We start from the raw sequence: 13871 nt of genomic DNA, 5'->3' as shown, positions 1-13871 counted from the left end.
CGACGTCTATAGTTGTAGTGTTGAAATCAGTAGGTTTCAGTGTGCAACATCATATCATATCGCTGCTAAATTCACCTCTATAGGAAATGGTATATTAGCCTCATGCTAAATGCTAACCGGAGGTGAAGGATTTTCAGAATAAAAGTCTAACTGGTTTTTCAGTATAAAACAGCATTTAAACTAAAGGTACATTTAAGGTACATTATGCCATCAAAACATTGATTTTAATTTCTAACAATTACCAATATGCCTAAAGTAGAACTGTTTTAAAGCAAAACAGCTTTTACAACTTTTGTATTGTTGTTATGTTGTGTGTAGGCATTCACAATTTGAATTGATCAACTACTTTATGACCAAAATACCTTTAAAACTAATAACTTTCTCATCAGCCTTAGCTGTATATCATGTTCAGTGCAAATCAGCAAACATAAGCATGCTAAGCTAATGGTCTGTTCACATAAACGCGAAGCAAACTTTTAGTGCGCCGACTTAGCAATGGACTGTACCGTCACACACACGTGTGAATTCAACAAGTCCTCCAACTAATACGACCAAATAGGTCGATTGTTTTCCGACCCAAATACGACCCATAGCAGCGTTTTCAGCGTCTTTCCCCCTATTCATTTCTAGCAGCGAAGAAGAAGAAGACTCCGAGCGGGAACCGGAAGTGGTAAAATGCTAACTCACCGGGGTTTTTTGGACTCGTCACTGCATCACTGACATCCATTTATTTCCTACAGACAAGCTAATAAAGGTGAGTAGTCAGATTTATTTTGTCGTCTAGTACAGTGACTAAGATTACTATGTTTACCTAGGAATAATGATAGCAAAGCTAAATTAGCTAACGTTAACGTGAGCATGGAAGTTATGTGATCCATCGGTTCATGCGGTTTATCCAAATGTTATCACACGTCACATTCTTTATAACTATATTAAATACTATTTATGTATTAAGTGAAGAGTTATCAGGGGTATAATGCTGCCGGAACACCGCTCCGGCACCTAAAACGGGGATGGTTGTTAGCATCTGGTGCTAGCTAGCTATGATAACGGATAGGCTGAGAGGCTAATGTAGGTAATGTAATGTTTACACAGTTAACTTTAGTCTAAGTTATCTCAGTGGGTCTGAAACAGTTTGGTCAACATATATGGAAACACATATTTCCAAGGCACACTTTTATATTATTGTAATATTCCACAATAGGAGTCGGAAACAGGCCTCAAGTTCTTAGGTTCAATAGCTCCATTGGTAGCATACAAATACAGGTTCATAGGTCACAGGTTGTATGTCGCAGGTTCAACGTCACGCAGCACCCTAAAGAAAATCGAATGAATGTAAAACATCGATGAAATCATTACAATTCATAATATTGGACATACAACAAATACTTTTTTTTTTTTTAAAAGAGTAAATAGTTACATATGCACAAAGATAAATTTAAAAAAAAGTATTTTCATATTCTTATCTTTTTTTAATTATTTAAATGTATACAGTTAAGTTTCATATGGGTGTTGACAGATGTATCCATAGATTTAGTTAATTTTGCCCTCAAAGTGCACAAGATTGATGCTTTTAACTTCCCGGGGCCTCCGGACCCCCCTAGAGGATGTGAGGTCCACCCCTCCTTAAAACATATTCACATGGATAGGATACTAAATAAATGTGCACACTTTTTATATAGTAACCTTTGTACCTCAGCAGGAGGGAGTTAGTTAAGTGATCAGTGAAGGAACTTTATAAACTATCAAGCAGCTGTGTCCAGCATTTACTGTAAGAATCACACATTTATTCAATAATGCAGACTTAATAAACGACCATTCTTTGTTGATTCTGGCTGGAGTGTTAATTGACAGTAGTTACATAAGCTTCAAAACGAGCCACAACTGCGCGTGCACGCATGCGGAACTTATAGAATTAGCAATACACCCCTGGTAATGATGATTTTAGTATTAGTTCTGTGATGATGGAGCATCAACTTTTGGATCAACCAGATATTGACGGATTAGGGTTGTCCATAACAGTCACTTTAAACATGCGACTGACTCTGTATAACAATTGTTTTCCTTACTCTTGTAATTTTTGTTCATCCTATCTAAAAGATTAAAAAACATGAGTTCATTGTTTTAACAAGATTTTTCACGATATAATAAAATACATGAATCCTGTAAACATTTGTAGTATAGTATTCTTATTTGTTTTATTCCCTTATCTGTGTTTCTGTTACAGATGCCTACTCAAAAAGTGTGCCAGACTTGCAAACACAAAATAGGAGTAGCCAGCAGGAAATGCAGGCAATGTGGTGCCAACCAACCCTACAAGGAGAAACTATCCAAGCAAAAGGAAAAGGTTGCACAGGAGTGGAAGGCCACGCAACAAAAAAACCACAGTGTCAACAAAGTTTATGACTTTACTGGTACGTTTTTTTTTCTTGCAGATGTCAGTTGTCATAAAATAGTGTGTAAATAATCCCTGATCTTAATCTTTTTATACAAATTGTTATATTACTTAATTGATGTATACTTTCCAACAGTCGCCCTCATTTACTTTTTTAAAAGAATCTAAATTTCTTAATTAAGTTTATGGGAGGAGTACAGACTAGTGCATGATTACTGCACTTCATGAGATGTGTTAAGCAAAATTGTTGTCACCGTTGTATTTAAATCTGTAAAGGCATAACACATTTTTTCAAACTGATGTTAGATAGTGTTTGTGTGAAGTAAAAACTTCTTTGCAGCAATGTTGAGCGCATCATCAAATGAGGGAAACTGGATTCGCCTGTCAATACACTGATATTTATTGAGAGCCTGAACGGCCGGAGAGTTCACAGCATATCACAGTTCTCATGTAAGATCCCAGCAAACTCTGCCCCAAAAGCGCCAAGCACCCATCTATACAAAGAGAAGAGGAGGGCCCTAAAACACGCGGGTTTTCCTTTAATGCATGCCAGATGTCGAGACAAAGACTCGTTGCATTGTAAACCCACATGAGCCAAGCTTCTCCCCCACAAGACATCAGATGACCTCTTGACCTGTGTCTTCCTGAGAAGCTATGGATCACATTACAGGCAGGAATACACTTTAACCATTAAACAGATTCCCGAGGACAAATCACTAAACTCTATATACTTTAACAAGACCAAAATATTCCTTTACAGTTTGTACTTGCAGGCGCCCAGTTTTAGTAAAACATTATTTCTTAACCAGAAGTAACATAGTTCAGGCCAGTGGGGATTCCTAGAATCAGAGCTTCAACGTACATTTATTCTAATTATATCTTACAAAAGAAACTGCATTTTGGTGTTTTATATTTTATTTTGGACCTTCATGGTATGGCAAACACAGAATTATGTGACTATGGTTTCCAAAAGTAAAATAAATAAAATATCATACACATTTTGAATAAATGGTAAAACCAAGAATGTCACAGAATCAAATGTAAAGATCTAAATAATAAATAAAAAATAAATAAAGATACAAAATGTTTGGGCTGAATATAGATATATTAACATTGGCTCAAATCTGCCAAAATTTAGCTTACCAGAGTCTCTGTCATTTCAAAATTCACCTGTAACACCAGCTTTACATCTGAAGTGCTTTAGTCATCAATATTTTGAGTTAATGCAGAACTTTGAATCTGAAATGACATAGGTTATAGCTTACTGACATATTTCAAAGCTAAATGTAGCTTATTCAGATATCTGAATGTGAGAGTTGAATAGACCCATATAAAAATAACCATGTAAACAAAACTCAAAAAGTGAACCTGTGCTTTTTTTCATGGTGTTTTTTAGTGGCTCCCCTAAAATGGGTCTAAAATCACACCTGGTTAATGGTGGGGTGCCTTCCTCAATGTGCACACGTATCACATCAGTGCATTTTTCACGTATGCAAAAATAAATGGAGTTGTAAAAGCTTTAGGTGTGTGAAAATGTTTAGAACTGTTATGTAAACAATATTTCGTTTTTTTTTGTGTCCATTGTGTTCCAGCTCCACAAATGGAAACTTCTTGAGCGGCATCCCATCCTCCTTCTTGCCAAGAGAGGCACAAATAGTTTTGTGGCCGATTGCCTCTGTCCATGGCAAATTGAGACAGAAGATGGTAACAATGCACTTGTTACCATAAAGAGGATTTACGAAAGCCTTCTTAATGGTAAAGTATAAAAATCCGTAATTCAGCAATTTATCTGTTAACATTTTTTGTAAATTAATTGCTCAGTTATTTTGTTTTAAAAAAAAATGTGAATCACTGTTTACCAAGTAGTACAAATATGTCGTTATGTCTTGTTTTGTCAGTTAAAGGTCTCATGTCATGCTTTTCTGGTTATTACCCATCCTCTGTAGCTTGTTCTGCATGTGAACGGTCTGCAGAGTCACAAACCCTCAAAGCACACCCTGTAGCGAGTAAAACTCTAACACAGAGAAGACCTGTCTGTGCTGCCCCAGAACGCCTCGTTGGAGATTTCTCTTTTTACATTGTTTGCTTCCTGAGTATAGTGACGTACCGGCTCACACACACACACACACACACACACACACTCAGCCTTATCTTTTCTCAGCCGCGGCTCCGCGGATCTCCTCACACACACACACTCACAGTCTGGCTGTTTAGGACAGAGAGTGAATACACATACAGAGATGCTGTATGAGAAACCAATGTGAGTTTGGAACATTGATCAATATAAATCTATTCTAGTAAACCTCAACAATGGAATTATGATCAGTAGAAATGGCCATGACATGGGACCTTTTAAACTAGAAGGAAAATACAAAGAAATTGTTCACATGTGAGAATCTAATGATGACATGTTTTTAATGAAAGGATTACTCAAAACGATAATCAATTCTAGAAACAGCTGGTCAATCATTTTAAAGTTGACAATGAATCAACTAATAATCACCCTTACTTATATACTGATAACAATACTAATAATAACATTACGTTTTGTGGGACTATGTTTTTCGTAAAAGCTTAGCAGCACAACTATTGGTGGATTGCTGCACTGGTTTTCTCATCCTAACATTGAAGTCTTAAATGCTTGATTCATAAAAAACAATCAATATTTGTAGTTTCATTTTTAGCTGTAATTACTCAGATTATAAATGTAAATGGATTATACTTGGTCATTTATTCACCATGCCTCTACTTTTTTTTCTTCTCAAAAGTTACTTTGGCAGTTGAACCTGAGGGTCCTTCAACCACACAGGCAGAAATGGCCGCAGACCCAGGATCAGATTCCATGGGCCCTTCTCACTTCTCTTATTTTTCATTTCCTCGCTCCTCGGTCTCGGTCTCACCGGAAGTTGATTTGTCTGCGCCATCTTGAGTAGCGTCCCAATGGCCTTATTTTTGCCGGAGGAGCGAGGAGCGATAATGGAGGAGCTATAACCGAGGAACCACCAGACCATCCTCCGATGAAATCCTCAGACACTCGCCCCGCCCCCTTACTGTGTATCGCTCACTGATTGGACGATGCAGCGCATGCACTGATCTGATGCTTCTTGACATGAGAGCAGTTTCCCAGCGGAGTGAAGAAAACACATGAACCTCACGGGAGTCACTCCTCAGTTTATACCGTGTTTTGTTTCAATTCATGTTTCATTTAGTTACAAATATGTGATATATCTGAACAACAAAGTGGTCAAAAATCATTTTATTCATTTGTTGGAAACATTTTCATAATCGCTTTTTTCGTTTTACATTTTAATTTATTGTCATTTCCATTCAGTCAGTCATTAAGTGCTATTAAAATGTTAATGTGCTACATATCCAAACAAACAAACAAAGTGTGCAATCCAATGAATGTTAATCTAACTGGGTTTTGATAGATAACATATCTCTTTTTCTTCTCTCAATTATTTTATTTCTTTTGTGCACTCTAATCAATATTAATCAAACTATTGTTCGTTTATACATTTTAAGAATGGCGTTTATCTTTTTTGAGAATGAGTTTTATTTTATTTTATTTATTGGGGTCTACAACAGATGATACAAATGTTTGTGTCAGTAAATGTGTACTAACAGAGGCGGGGGGTGTGTGAAAACAACGGGGACAGAGCTGCTGTCAGACGATCAGCTGTGCAGCGTCATCACAAACGGACGTCGCTTCACGTGACGCTCCGGAGGAAAGGACGTCCCATTGCTCTTAAAACTCATTTCCCTGCTTCTCGTGGTTTCCTTGCGTCTCTCCATGCTTCCCTGGTGGGAGGGACTAGACGCAGGGAAAGGACGCAAGTGAGGGACGCAAGGAATCCATTTAACCGACTTGAGAAGGACCCCTTGTCTGTACCTCTCTCCTCCAGCCTGACTCCTCCTCTCTCCTCCGGCCTGACTCCTCCTCTCTCCTCCAGCCTGACTCCTCCTCTCTCCTCCAGCCTGACTCCTCCTCTCTCCTCCAGCCTGACTCCTCCTCTCTCCTCCAGCCTCACTCCTCCTCTCTCCTCCAGCCTGCCTCCTCCTCTCTCCTCCGGCCTGACTCCTCCTCTCTCCTCCGGCCTGACTCCTCCTCTCTCCTCCGTCCTGACTCCTCCTCTCTCCTCCGGTCTGACTCCTCCGGCCTGACTCCTGCTCTCTCCTCCGGCCTGACTCCTCATCTCTCCTCCGGCCTGACTCCTCCTCTCTCCTCCAGCCAGAGGACAGGTGGTAGGACGGGCAGAGGTAATGGGGGTAAGAACCTCACTTGGAGAGAGAGGGGAAAAGGAGGTCAGTGTGTGGGTGAAAGGAGGGTCTGGTGACCCAGAAAAAGAAGAGCGAATATCATCAACCTTTTTTTCAAAGTGGTTAACAAAGTCGCTTGACAGAAGGGAGGAGGGGGAAGGGGCTTTGGGAGGGTCCAAGAGGGTGGAGAAGATGGAAAATAGTTGTTTGGGATTGGAATAGGAAGATTGGATCTTATCTTGAAAGAAAGTGCTTTTTGCCTGAGAGATCGAAGCAGAGGCGAGCCTGATAGGTTAGGAGGTCGTCACGGTGTTTGGATTTCCACCATTTCCGCTCTGCTGCCCGAAGGACGGTTCTATTAGCACGCAGTGCATCATTTAGCCAGGGAGCAGGAGGGGACTTACGAGCCTGCCGAGATGTGAGAGGACAGAGCGAGTCCAGAGTGGATGAGAGAGTAGAGAGGAGAGTTTCTGCAGCAGAGTTTGGAGGCAGGAGATGGAACGAATCAGAGGAAGGGAGGGCTGAGAGCACCGACGAGGCAAAGGTAGAGGGGGAGAGGGAACGAAGGTTACGGCGGACAGGTGCAGGATGAGAAGAGATTAGTTTGTTATGTTTGGAAAGGGGTAGAGAGAATGAAATGAAGAAGTGATCGGATGTGTGGAGCGGGTTTACAGAGAGGTTAGAAGTAGTGCAGTTCCTTGAGAATATGAGATCAAGGACATTGCCAGCTTTATGAGTTGGTGGGGATGGAGACAGTGAGAAAGCAAAGGCGGTTAACAGAGATGTTAGTTCGTCTATCTTCCCCGTCTGGAGGTTGAAGTCTCTGAGAAGTACAGCGGGAGGACCAGTTTCAGGGATGTGTGAGAGGAGATGATCTAATTCCTCCAAGAAGTCCCCCAAGGCGCCTGGTGGACGGTAGAGAACAACAATGGTTCATTGTATAGGATGGGTTACTGTGACGGCATGGAATTCAAAGGTGGAAGGAGTGAAGTTAGGTAGCTTGAAGAGGGAAAAGCTCCATTTGGGAGAGAGCAGGAGACCAGTGCCACCTCCTCTGCCAGTTGGTCTGGGTGTATGGGAGAAGGAATATGCTGTGGAGAGAGCTGCTGGGGTGGATGTGTTGGATGGAGTAATCCAGGTCTCAGTGAGAGCAAGGAAATCCAGAGACTGCAGGGAGGCGTAGCCAGAGATGAAGTCAGCCTTAGGAACAGCTGACTGGCAGTTCCACAGGCCGCCTGAAACTAGATGTAGGATCTCAGTGGAGCATGTGGGATAGACGAGAGCAGGCCGGTTATATCGATTACGAGATACACGGGGCCAGTGATAATTGCGAGAAGACACATAAACAGGAATGGAGAAAATACACATGATTATAGCATGCGGGGCTAAACAACTAAAGAAAATAAAACACCAGCGATACTTAGCTCAATCAGAGTAGGATTTGCCTCCTCTTTGCCTCCCTCGTGACTCCCGCAGGACTCTAATGTCTTAGCCAGTCTTACTCCCGCAGGACTCTAATGTCTTAGCCTGTCTGATGCTGGAGCTGACGCTCCAGGAAAGTGCTACCTAAAATGGACACCTGATTGCTGAGTTCTCACAGCTGTGGGGCAACGTCCCTTTAATTAGTTAACTCTGCAGCTGGTGGCCCTCAAAAGGAAATCTAGACTGGCTTCCTCCTGATTTGTTATTGTCTTTTAAGTCAATTACATTAAACCCTAAGTTATAAAGTTATGAGTTTAACCCTTAATACAGTTACACCTACTCAATAAAGCTCTTAGTATTCTACAAATGTTTAAATCAAAGTTAACCCTAGCAGTCAGTTAGTTCACTTTTAAGGTTTCTGTCAAATTACTTGTTCCCAAGTTTCTGCCTGACAGATACTGTAGCGGTTTTGAGATTTAAAATCACAATTTCAGTCAGATCAACTACAGAGCATTGATACAGAGTACACACACTGAAACAGAGAAGTCTAAAGACAGAATGTTACTCACACAATTCTGGAAGTCTCCAGTAGCTTTCCTGTCAAAATCGAGTTGCACACTGGTTATCTCAGTGGGTCTCAAACGTTTTGGTCACCATTAATGTAAACAATTATTTCCGAGGCACACGTTTATATGATCATTATAGTTATAAAAAAATAAGAGAATCAATTAAAAACAGGTATAAAATACTATATGACATTAAAAAAAGAATAAAGTTTAAAATTTGTAAAATATCCATAAAGAAAAAGTAAATCTGTTTACAGTTGTATTTCATCTGGGTGTTAGGGTTAGAGAGAAAAGGTTTAATCTCTGTAAGTGGTTGGAGCTCAGGCAACTTTGCTGCCATTTTCTCCAAATAAGGCCAGTACCTGTAATGACAAAATCAATTGGCATAATAGTAAAAAGATAAACCAGGTCCTTAAAATTACCAGTACAATCCTTGTAACCAACATCAGCATTTATCCAAATGAATGCTTTTTTGCTTTACATCTACTGGATGTGCAAGAATTAAATAGATAACACGTTTCACACAAACACTTCGAATTTTGCAATAGTTATAACTACCTGCAGGCAACTTCAGCCAGCTCCTTCTGCAGGAACATTGGGTAGGCATATATTTCACCACGGTAGTGATTTAGGCCTTGTAGCAAGATGCCATGTCTGCACACAGCTATTTGCAGGCCTTCCTCGTCCACCTTGGCCCTGGACTTGTGTGAGGTTTCTCTGCAAGCTGTGAATGTTACCGGTCCACAAACATCACGACCACTTTTCTGAAATAGACACAATCTGTTACATTTAACCCTGTGCTAAGTAAAATAAATAAAAGGGTTAGTAGGTTGAATAGATTCTTACAATCGTCATCTGGCTCCTGATTTTGTCGACAAAGGCAGACACTTTACTGTCCTGGGCAATGAACAGTCCATCAAATAGAGACGGTTCATCTGTCCTGCCAAATTCGAGAAATAAATTGTAAGCAACATTATCATACATACATAAGTTTGATTGTGTCCTCTATTTAATGTGGGCAATTTGCTTTTGCTATCAATTTTTCATAAATGTGGAAAAGGCCTTTGTGAATTTGATCTGTAATTTTGTGTATTCCTTTTGTCACCATTATTTAACATTAGTGAAAGGTTTACTGACTTCTTGTAAAAAGGTAAAAATAAAAGTACATCCTTTATATTGCTGGGCATGGAATAGGGCAGAGGAAGGCAGAGAAAAAGGTTCCTGGACAATTTAATACATTTATCATGACGCAATTATATCCAAAGCTGGTTCTTAGCTCCAACATATCCAACTAACGTCAACCATTTAACATTTTAAAGTTGAGCTAACTTTACAGGCGTCATATACAATAATGTTTATGAATTGGATTGATATAAGTATGTGTAATTACAAACCAACTATTGTTTTCTGATGGTCTACAAACTTTGGAAAATAAAAATAAATAAAAAAATTGGAAAATTGGGGAAAGTTAAACATTTCAGCAAAGACATTCAGCTTAGTCAATAAAACAACTAAAATGACAATATGATTTCACTGACCCTCTGGACTTCTTGAAGCGATAATGCTTTCTCTTGCCATCTACAGCAATAGCCAGCATGTCAGGTGTGCATGCTGGGCATTTAAAGGGCTCCACCAGGCACAGATCTTCTTGTCTGTAATTACAGAAGGCAAACTCCCGAAAGAGACTCAGATTCTGCCTGTCTGGAAACAAGAATGGTATTCATTTTGTTAATTAAAAGTTTGGTATTCAAAAATCTTGAAAACCACATTTTATTCTTACCCTTCTTGTGGAAAACGATCGATGTTCAAGCATTTTTATAAATACTTGCTGGGATAATGCTGGGCTGGCCAATTTCATTTGCTCGAATGATGTGAACACATCAAACTTAAAACTAATTTTGCAGCTGCTGGTTGCTGGCCAGTATTTGTATCCAAGCAAGTCACCTATGCTCGGGGACCATTTGGTGGAACAAGTTGGACAGCACACAGAAGGCAGGCAAACGTTGTATGGACCTGAGAAAAAATATAAATGTGCAATTTGACAGGTATCTACAGTATGCAACGCAGGACAATAGTATAATAGTAATCCTGTATTTTTGCTTGACCACATCGTCTTCTGGTGGCAACAAACCATTGATAGTCACCAACACGGTCTGCTTTCCTGGTGAAACCTTGGCTTGGACCACAAAAGCAGATTTGGGATGGTGGAGGAATTGGAAGCAGACACACTGCAGCAAAGACAATTTCAGAGATTCATATGCATGTTAGGACATGTAGTCAATACAAATTGAGACATTTGAATAGTTAAAGCAAACTTCCGACATGGTGAAAATGATGCTGCTGTATATGTAGTGCACATTAGGAAACCATGGTAAGGGAATATGTAATAAACTATTTGAACCCACCTTGTTCACAGAGTCCATATTGGCCACTTTCATCCACAACCACTAAGGATGTGGGAGGAATAGGTCTGTAAAACCCATCAATCATGGCTTCCCTGTCATGGAAGACATTTTTGCCATGGATAATTGGGTCACATGCCGGACAAAGAAAGGGAGTTCCTGGTGGAACACAGTCCAAGCACCGGACCACAGCATCAGCAGTTTTGCATTGGAGACAGGAACGTTTAGTGACAATCTCTGCAGCCAATTTCAAATTAAGGAGCTCTGGCATTGCAGCTCTGAATTTTTGTTCACGTTTCAACTGTCTTTGGGTCCATGTTGTTACAGTGGGTGTTTCTTCTGATGATGCAGGGACAGTGAGAGAACCCAACAGGTTTCTCAGTGTGAGAAGATGTTGATCTAAAATAACAAAATATAAAACAAATCATGGAATTTAGTTTAATTAAAAAAAGATATTCCATACATGGCTTTTCACTTTAAAATGTATCATGAACATAGCTATTACATACTATAAACAATTAGCTACATTTCAAGTTGAAGGATAATTTAAGAATTCATTGTGCATACCAAGACTTGGGACCTGAGGAATCTCATGTGTCTCCTCGACCTCTGGGGACTCCAGAGAGCTGGAAGGTTTAACTGCATAAACAAAGTACGATGATATAGGAAACATTATTGAAGACCAACGACATTAAAACTTAATGAAACACTATAACTAGATGATATTGTACAGACCAGATCGATTCTTATTCCAATGTTGGGGTAGAATGTTCCCATCCAGGTCTTTTATTTGGTTTCTTCGGTTTCTTTGGTATATTAATATATAAAAGAGATTAGATATTTCCCTTAATTGTTGCACACACATCTTTGTAATGTGTGTGTCTTTTATCATTTGAGTAAATGTTATAATACATATTTGGATAATGTTGTACTTGCCTTATTTGCCAACTCATCTGCGAGGGCTTTCCCTGCCTCTAGCCCAGTGGTTCTCAAACTTTTTCTGTCAGGCCCCCCCTTTGGAGAAAAAAAAAAGTCGGGCCCCCCCAACACAAATAGTCAGGCTCAGTGGCGGCGCCAGAGATTTATTTTGGGGGTTCTGTGGGGTAGCTTGACGTTTCATAGAGGGTGCTCAAACATTTAGGGTTTCCCATTAATGTACCGGTCGCTACAGCAGAATGTTCTACTGCAACACTCCACACGCATATACACAGTTTACCCGCGACTGTTACAATGAAGGCACGATAATCAGCTCACGGCATATAGGTGTAAGCAGGGGTAAAGTGCTATTTTTATAGGTGGTGTGTGGACCTCACATAGGGGGGTCCGGGGGCAAGCTCCCCCGGGAAGATATTTTTTTCAATCTTGAAGTTAAAAGCATCAATCTGGTGCACTTTGAGAGCAAAATGAAGAGATCTATGGATACCTCTCTCAACACCCAGATGAAACAGAACTGTGAACAGATTTACTTTTTCTTTATGGATATTTTACAAATCACTCCCCTTTTAAACTTTATTGTTGTTTTAGTGTCATATAGTATTTCATACCTGTTTTTCATTTATTCTCTTATTTTTTTAAAACAATAATGATCATATAAACGTGTGCCTCGGAAATAATTGTTTACATTAATGGTGACCAAAACGTTTGAGATCCACTGAGAGAGTCCTTTAGCTCACTGAGTCTCTCAGTCTGACAGGAGAGGACTCTCCTCCACTTTGTTGTTGAAAAGACTCCTTATATCCGTTAGCATAGCTCGCTAGCACCAGAAGCTAACAACAACGATCTCCGGTACCGGTGCGCTCTCTCTCTCGCGCACACAAAATGGCTCGTTCCACACACACACAGAGCCGAGCTTTAATGAAACACAGAGACCCAGACGTAATAGTACTGTACTGCATCATATTATCTTCGAATCAATAATTTTTCAAATTATGATTTTTTTTTAAATATTTTTTTTTTGTTATAACAATTTTTCCTCCTGGTCTCTCGAGCCCCCCCTGGCATGCCTCTGCGCCCCCCAGGGGGGGCGCGCCCCCCACTTTGAGAACCACTGCTCTAGCCATTCATTCAGTTGCTTGGATGCCATTTTTAAGTGAGGGTAAAAAGGGCAACAACAAACAAAGGATGGACTGACATACAGGGAGAGAGAAAAACAAAAGACAAGAAAACGAGAGGGGTGAAAGAGAGGAGGAAGAAGAATATGGCTCTGAAAAGAACCGTTGATTTTGTTATGATAATAGGCTACTTCAAATAATTGAATTGATGGATGACCTGAAAACAAACAAACAGATGAACTCAGATTAGTTGTGCTACCATGTAATTTAATTGTTGCTTCATAAATAAACATTTGTCGAAATAAAACTACAGGCACCAATGTCAATCAAGTCCCAGGTAAATCAGTAATTACAGGGAAATATATTTCTCTTTTTAACTAGATGTGATGGCTTCACAAAACTTAAGTTGAATTAGCTAATGTTTAAAGTAGTAAAACTACTATGACCTGATTATATTAAAGTGTTGAACTTACCTTAACTATCATTAATGCAACATGTTAGGTGACATTTAGAAGAAAAAAAAGTGTGTGCATTATGAAAAGCGCCATGTAAATGTCTATTATTATTATTATTAAAATGCCATTTCCTTTCGCATTGTTTAAGGTCATATCATGTCCTGGTCTGGTTAGCTGAATATACTTACTTTTGCCATTGTTATGTTTTATGTCACGTGCTACAAAGGGTTTTGTTTTTAGGCAAGATTTTAGCTCCTTTTGTGCGAAGGAGAAAACTCTCCCTCCAACTTGTTGTAGAAGAACCTTTGCATCTATACCTA

At 39.7% G+C, this 13871-nt stretch overlaps 2 long non-coding RNA genes across 2 annotated transcripts; one reads left to right on the top strand and one right to left on the bottom strand.

Moving 5' to 3' along the window:
• Positions 1–719: 719 nt before the first annotated feature.
• LOC117550481 lies at positions 720–2341 on the top strand. Its single transcript, XR_004569654.1, has 2 exons — positions 720–754; positions 2228–2341. It is a non-coding gene; the product is annotated as an uncharacterized LOC117550481 (long non-coding RNA).
• An 8465-nt stretch (positions 2342–10806) lies between these two features.
• On the bottom strand, positions 10807–11628 carry LOC117550480. The gene is made up of 3 exons (XR_004569653.1): positions 11613–11628; positions 11049–11444; positions 10807–10871 (listed from the first exon to the last, which is right to left on the bottom strand). It is a non-coding gene; the product is annotated as an uncharacterized LOC117550480 (long non-coding RNA).
• Between the last annotated feature and the right edge of the window lie 2243 nt (positions 11629–13871).

Source organism: Gymnodraco acuticeps, unplaced genomic scaffold (assembly GCF_902827175.1).
Source record: "Gymnodraco acuticeps unplaced genomic scaffold, fGymAcu1.1, whole genome shotgun sequence".
In the NCBI taxonomy this organism is placed as follows: domain Eukaryota; kingdom Metazoa; phylum Chordata; class Actinopteri; order Perciformes; family Bathydraconidae; genus Gymnodraco; species Gymnodraco acuticeps.
This window is presented reverse-complemented; position numbering and strand designations above follow the sequence as displayed.